We start from the raw sequence: 8,176 nt of genomic DNA, 5'->3' as shown, positions 1-8,176 counted from the left end.
TAGAGAATAAAAGCCAAATTTTTTATACTTTCTTTGATGCAGTATGCTTACTAATCAGACACATTAGAGTCACAATAGTACTGTGTATAAAAGAGAACATGCAACATGCAAATGGAAAAGATCTGATGTGTTTATACGTTATCAACCATCCTATACTTATCAATTTTAATTTTATTTGACAAAAGATTTGAATAGATAAAACTCAAAACAGGTCAATTAATTAATCGTGTATTTTTTCATAGTTTTGCAAAACTTTCCAGGAATTAACACCATTTCATGCAATAAATCTTGGGAGGTAAATGGTTTTTACACACAATTTTTTTTTACTGATATCCATTAATTTTTTTTTTCTAAATAATGGTAAAAAGATACATCTAAAAAAATGTTTCTTCTTGAGGTTTTTAGCAATTCTAATAAGTAATAATAGTAATAAGGAAGAATTTAAAATTTCTATTTTTAAATATGAGCTAATTAAAAGCATGGGAATTACCTAACTTTTTTTAGATTAAACTTTATAATTTTTGTGAGTGCTAGATTATTGAAAATAACATATTACTGAAAAAATTGAGTGGTAAGAAACATATAAAAGATAATAAAAAGTATGTACAGAAAATGAATGAAAAAATAAAATTAACTTTTGCAGTACTATAATAAATATTTATATTTAATATTAACCTGAGTGATAAATACTAATAATATATTATTAGTCTGAGTGATAAAAACTTTTATTTTCCCTCTTTCTTAAGTTTTTCTGAAGAAACTTCAATAACAACAATATGAACTGTTTCATACTTTCTATTTGTTAATGGTGATGTTGAAAAAATGCCTATAAATCTCTCTGATTATTTCAACATCATAATTCATTAAAATGAGAGAAATTTTTTAAAGTGTTTTTTATTTTAATTGAAAATTTTCTTGAAAGTAAATTTGAATTTCATTTAAAAATGAAAATTTTGTTCCAACATTGTCTCTTTTAAATGTTTTAAACATAACAGGCCTGAATTTACTGTATTATTAATTCATCTGTTATATCACTTTCCCATTCTACACCCTGGGTTAAGGATGGAGTCACCAGACCTTTTCCAGTCAATATTCAAAGATGATTTAACTTTTTTGTTTAGGAAGTCTTAAACTAAATATTTTTTCTTTTATACATGTTAATAGGCCAAAAAAGTATCCACTCGGGCTCTGGTTTTCAATAAGTAGTAATATCTTCACAATATTTTAGAATAAATTACAAACCCCTTTTGAAACAAATTGACAGTATAATCAAAACTATAAATTAAAAAAAATTAAGTGAAGATGAAAAATTCTTTTGTTCTAATGGCTCAAATTTGACGTGATAGTCATTTTTTAAATGAATTCCTAAGGGATATTTTTATACTCTTATGTATCAGAATGAGCTTAATTTACCAAGGGATTCAGTTTAATTTTTTAATGCCACCTAAACTATTATGTTCAATGTATAAGTTTAAGAGCTCCCTCTAAATAAAATATTTCAGGGAAAAGGACAAATAATCTTCCCTTTGACCAAATTAATAACAAATAATCTTCCCTTTGAGCAAAATAGCCTTTGATAAGGATTGAGGACTCATATCTACAATGCTAGAAACAGACTTATTTGGACACAATGAAGCTTTTTATAATATAAAAATCATTTTATTTAATTTGATAGACTAGACATAATAGATAGATATAAACTTTTTTATAGAGAGCACTTTTGTTAATAATATTCAGACAACATAATGAAAACTCCAAACATGATTGAAGCATTTTCTAGGGATACAGACCAACGGTGGCTTTTTTTTTAGTATTTTAGCTTAGCATGAAAAAAAATATATATAAACAATATTAATCTGTTTATTTGTAACCCGATCTGAAACATTTTTAATACTGATAGTTCAAATCATGGGATTCAATCAGGAAAAATGAACTCTTCTTCTTTTTTTTCTTTTTTTTTATAAACTTATTTATTTTGTTTTGATTAATTATGAATACCAATAATAAAGTTAGCTTATTTGTTTTATTTAAACAATGAAGTTTTTTTAATGAAGGAGGTGAATTGGCTTATTTGATTGCTTCTTCAAAAACAGTCATTCCTGTTTTTCGAAGCCTTACTGTTTTCTGAAATTCACCAGCTTTGAATTGATATTTTCATTGCCAATACATGCTTCGAGTGTGGCCCTAAAAAACAAATGTCATATTTATTAGCTTATGGACTCGGTAGTATAAAAAAACAGGAAATGAATCAATGAAAACAGTTTTTATTAGGCAATTTCTTAATTCACAGTTTAATTTTTTAGTTATAAGTTTTTTGGTCTACCTACAGCAAACCCAGAAATTTTTTATTTACTTGCATGGATTTGAACTAGTAATTCTCAGTGCAGGAAACTAGCCCTGTACCAACTAATAGTAAATAATAAATATTCATTTTAGATAAAATAGTTGAAAGTAATTATAGAAGTTACCTTTTAGTTTTCAGCCCAAGGATTTATACGACCTACGATTCACCATGTTGTCAGAGCATTTGTATGGTAACATGATACCTGCAAGAAGTAGGTCTGATAACGATTTGAGCCCTGGGATACAGGGAGTTAGTACACTGACAATAATATACGGCCAAATGCAAAATGTCGCTACCCACCAAGAAAGAAAAATAAGCAGTAGGAACCAAAATATTCCATTAAAAATATCTGCTGCTGCCATGCTGATTATGTACTAGAACCTGAAAGAAGAAAATGAATTAAAACATTTATCTTATTTATATTTCATTAAGGACTTGGGAAAACAAGCCACTTAGGAGGTATTGTCATCAGAAAGTTGAATAAAACCACTTCAGCATGATGCACAAACAAGAGACATAAGAGTGCTTGGGAGACCAGCATATGAATTTTATGAAGTAATTCAAAAGTCTCTTCAGTCTTATCTCTATTCCAGCAGATAGCCCCCATAAACCAAACCATCATAGTTGAAGTGGTAATTAAGAATAAGAAGATACAAAGAGTTGACGGATATTTTAATGAATGGAATCATGGAATTTCAAGGACAGCTATAGTGTGATTTATTACGTATATATTACGAAATTATATTCCAAAGAAAATGACTCACCACTTTTTTTATAGTTGAGTGAAAATGAGAGGCCATTGTCACTGAGTGTGTCAAAGTATTATCTTAGCAACCTCAAGTCTGCTGCAGTACTTGATTTTATTCTAGCCTGGACAAGTCATCTCTAATTTTGGAATAAAAACTCAACCTTCTGACAGTGGTTAGACAGGTTGCTATGCTGTATGTTTAACATCCCAGATGGCAAAAATGGTGAGTTAGAAGGTAAAAAAAAAATTAGTGAAAATTAATTGGTCGATGATTGAGGTAAACTATGTTAGAAATTAAGGAGTTGCTTGTAATAGATTTTTTTTTTTCAAAACTAGCCTCAATTGAATTGTTTATTATAAGGCCATAAACACCAAAAATAGATTTTGTCTAATCAAGAAAAAAATATCCCAACATTGAATGAATAAATAATTTTGGACTCATGACCTTTCACAAATAAATGATTCAGCTCATTTTTTCCTACCCATGTGTTTGTACCAATTTCTTGTAGTGACTTTTGAATTACCTCAAGCCTATTTGTAGGGTAGCAAGACAGGGAAATTTAGAGGTTATCAGTATATAACTGATATTGTGAATGGTAAACGGAATCAGAATGCTTGTTAATGTAGATAAAGAAAAAGATTCAATGTGAGAGAGAGAGAGCTCTCAAAGAGGAGAGGAAGGAGGTTTATAGAAAATGGTCACTGTTTGTACACTAACTATTCTAATTTTTTTTCTTAACCCACTATACAATACTAATATATTTATTCTTCTCATTTATATTATCATCTCTAAGGAAATGAAGCTATATAGCTACCACTCTTTGTACCAGCATATGAATATGCAATGAAAATCATAAGTTAGTCATAGGAAGACTATCATATGCTGGTACTCTAAACTAAAAATACTGATACCTGTACTGTACTGAGACTATTAGTGATAGAGTAAGGTGATTGACATTCTTGTTATTTGGTATAACACTGATCAAATTCTTGTTAAGTTATTAAAAGAACATTTTCTTAAGATATTCATCCAGTCGTTCTCCTGTCATTATATATCAGCATATCACTGACTTTTTTTTCTGACATTAAAAAATTAAAACATTTTTATAATCAATTCAGCACACACTGCTCACTAAAATAACTATTTTGGATTTTCAATAGTATGTTGCCACAGAAGAAACTAATTATAGATCACTTATCGTCATTTTTGAGATTATAATGATAATGGAACAATGTTCAGTAGTCGTATACACTTTACCGGCAACAATACCAGTCCTAAGACGAAATAATTCCTTCACCATAAATTGAAATTAAATCTCACTACCTTTTTTGTTTCAGTCATTCTTCATTATTCTTTAATTATAAAATTTAACTTTAAACAACTAACTGCTTATCATTAAATAATCTATCATAACATATGACATTTTTTATGGGAAAATATAAAATTATATAAAATATACGAGATACACATGTAGATAGGGTAAATAAAATTTACAATGTATGTAAAATCTACTAAGTGAGTAAAAATCTTTATTGTTTTTATTTTATTTTTTCTATCTACATACATATTTCTTCAATTGTTTCCAATATGTATTCAGAACTTGCAATTGAATTTTTCTCTGACTTTGTATTTAGTGAAATAGAATCTTGCTCTAAAACCTTGTAATATTTTTAATGATTAAAATTAGCCTTCTATGTAACTTATTCAATTTGAAATTCTGTAAAGTAACAAAACTTTTTATTTTCAAAAAAGTTATGCTATGTATAAGGGAGTTAAATTCGGGTTGGTGAAATACATCAATCTTCAATTTGAGAAATATTTGGTTTCACTAGAATTATTGTGAAAAATGTTCAGGTTTCAACTTTTAGTGGGGACTAATTGAATGACAAGTTTGATTAAAGGCGATTGTTAAGTAAAATGTCCAAATTTAATTTTTGATATATTTTATACATCTAAAAATGACTTGAACTATTTTGCAAATAAATATAAATAATTTCTGGGGTTGATAAAATAATTAAAAAGACTAATAAATAACTTTTCCTTTTAGTTTAGCCCTTCTGTATAGTATTTCTATATTTATATCAACATTTTTGAAACTTTATCTCACACTACTATAAATTTAACCCCCTTTCATGAAACTATTTTCTTTGAACTGTATGAAATTCTTATAATGAAGAAAGAAACAGTTTATAGCCTACAAATGAGGCAATCATTTGATCATTGGTATAGCAGAAATCATGTCGAATATTGATGTCAAAGGATCTTCAAAAATTTGTTTCACTATCATGAGGAAGATGTCAAAGCTTGTTCGATATGTTACTTTCACCTTTTTACTTTCACTTTAACTTTTTACTTTCACCAGCCTCAGGATGGAGGCTTATTATTGAATACTAGCCTTAATAAGACCTTTTAAAAAATCTAGATATCATCCACTGAAAGCATGCTTCATTATATTTTTTGTCTTCAATTTTTCCTATATCCTATATTCTTTTTAGTCAAATGTTTTCTTTTTAAATTTTTAGAATTTTTTTTTATTTAAATAAAAAACTACATTTATTATTATATATAAGAAGATGGTCAGGGTTGCGTTCAAAGGAGAAACAAAAATAGTTTACAGAAAAATAGTTTAGTTTGTTTCTCCTTTGACCGCAACCCTGACCATCTTCTTATATATCAATTTTTACAGTCAATTATATATACATATATACATTTACTATTGTTTGGTAAGGTGGAAACAATTGAGAACATATTTCAGTTCATAAAAAATATATTTTAATTGAATGACACAGCTAAACTATGTACACTACAAAGGAAAACACAAAGGAGACAGTCATACTCAAATGTGACAAGACAAAACATAAATAATATAGAAATACAATACATTTTATATAATTACAATATTAATATTTATTTAATATAAATTTTATCATTCCACAACAATTATTACCATTTATATATACATAAAGTAACAGAATCTGCCCTGACATAAGCTCATGTAATAAATGACAAAATACTTCATATTACACTCATATCAAAGTAAAAGACAACTAATTTTGAGGAAAAAGGTTTTCTTTTACACTGATATATTGACGCCATATTAAAAATAAAATATTTAAACTTTTGATATTTTTATAGTGATTGTACTTTGTTTTATTTAGATAAAATGTTATTTTGGGGCTGTGTTTAATAAAATATGGTTTAGTAAAATTACTCATCAGGGTGTGAATATGGACAATGGAGAATCCATACTAACGAGGAGTTGCTACTGATGTATGGGAACCGGATTGGGTTTTAATTGCAAGAGTGACCCAGATGAGAAGGCTAGGTCTTGTGGCATATATGCCCAGGGATAGTAGAGAGAAGAGGAAGGTTATAAGATAGTCTCAGGCTCCTGCAGGACTATAGCGCCAATAATAGATAAATAAATAAAATTACTCATATGAGTACGTAAAATTACTACTTATTCTTATAATATTATTAGAATAAAAATTACATTTTCAGAACAAAATATTTATATACACACTTAAATACACCTATTTAAATGTTAAATTATTTGATTTAAACAATTGACCAACTAAGTATGTTTATAATTATAAATAATTTGAAATTTCTAGTAATTTTGTTTATTAAATTTATTAGAAAAAATTTCAGAAATTTTATATCTCTATAACTCGTCTAGGTAGTAATCAAAATTTATTAGTATTAATTAATACAAACGAGAAACAAAATATTTATTAAAATTCAATATTAACATGACTATTCACTGTTTGAATTACATATGACTTCTATTTTTGTTGTTTTGTTTTTTAAACTATAAATGATATAATGAATGGAAAAAAATTTGCATGTATACTCACTAATAATATGGTCCTGTCATATATTAATAAAGAAGTAGTAAATACAATTTTAAATAATTATTTAATAAATGTATATTTAAACAATATTCAGCAATGTCTGTTATATATAAAGCATGACATAAAATAATCAGGCATTACCTACATTTGATAATACAATTGGTAAATTGACATGTAGTAAATACCTTGAATGATTTAACTTTTAAAAAACAGTCAATTACTTACCTTTAATTCTTAAAACGAAGCAGATTTAAATAAAAAGGGATCAACACATGAAGAAGTTTACAGTTTCACAAGTTGTCTGTTATATAACAGGTAGCCTCCAGGGTGAGCCCACTAAGTTATACTGTTTACATTTTTTGTATCTATCATTGGTTTGGGTTCTATAATCCTCTTATGTTATCTATGTTCTCTTATAATGATTAAATAAAGCTTTTATTTTTAAAATTATTTTGTTATACATTTTTATTTATTTATTAATTTACAATTATTTTATTTTTTAAATATATTTCTCTTGGCATAAATCAGAAGGCAACTTATTTACTTTACATATTTTATGTTTGTATTTTTATTACAAGTGATGTCTTTCTAGTTTATTTTTTATAGAGGTGTTTTTAACTTTTAATGATGCAAATGATTTTAAATAAAGATCTAATTTAACAAAAATTAAATTTATATATTTAACAAAAAGTTGAGAGTATATATTTATTTATGATTTTAATGATTGGATTCGTGAATGGAGAGTTGTTTCAAATAAGTTAACAAACTTGTAACAAGTTTGAAGGGTGTGACTTTCCAAAAGTTACTGTATTAATAATTTTATTTTGAAATTTTAAACTCTCTTACCAATGAATCTTAAATCGATATAATCATGAATTATGCAGCAATTATTTAAGCTGTATGGTAATTTACCAATGTCTATAATGTGTATACAAGATAACATTTTCATTTCTGAATGGCATTAATATATCAAATAAAATATTATATAATAAATCTTTAATATATTAAATTACTGACTTGAAAAAATTTACTTTCTATTAAATGTAACATTTATTTACCATTATTTAGACCTTGACTTCCTAGTAGTGAACACCTTAATATAGAAAATTTATAACTACTATGGTATTAAATTTGAATTATATTAATAACAATCCACTGAAATAGTGATAATAAGTTTTTAGAGGTTACAAAACACTGATATAGAAGCGCTAAAACACTGTGCTAGTTTA

At 26.6% G+C, this 8,176-nt stretch overlaps 1 long non-coding RNA gene across 1 annotated transcript; it reads right to left on the bottom strand.

The window, feature by feature from the left end:
• Positions 1-2,696: 2,696 nt before the first annotated feature.
• On the bottom strand, positions 2,697-8,176 carry LOC136795627 (uncharacterized). The gene is made up of 3 exons (XR_010843261.1): positions 8,006-8,176; positions 7,173-7,359; positions 2,697-2,725 (listed from the first exon to the last, which is right to left on the bottom strand). It is a non-coding gene; the product is annotated as an uncharacterized lncRNA (long non-coding RNA).

This window comes from Halyomorpha halys, unplaced genomic scaffold (assembly GCF_000696795.3).
Source record: "Halyomorpha halys isolate HHAL.00 unplaced genomic scaffold, Hhal_1.1 Scaffold442.1, whole genome shotgun sequence".
In the NCBI taxonomy this organism is placed as follows: Eukaryota; Metazoa; Arthropoda; class Insecta; order Hemiptera; family Pentatomidae; genus Halyomorpha; species Halyomorpha halys.
This window is presented reverse-complemented; position numbering and strand designations above follow the sequence as displayed.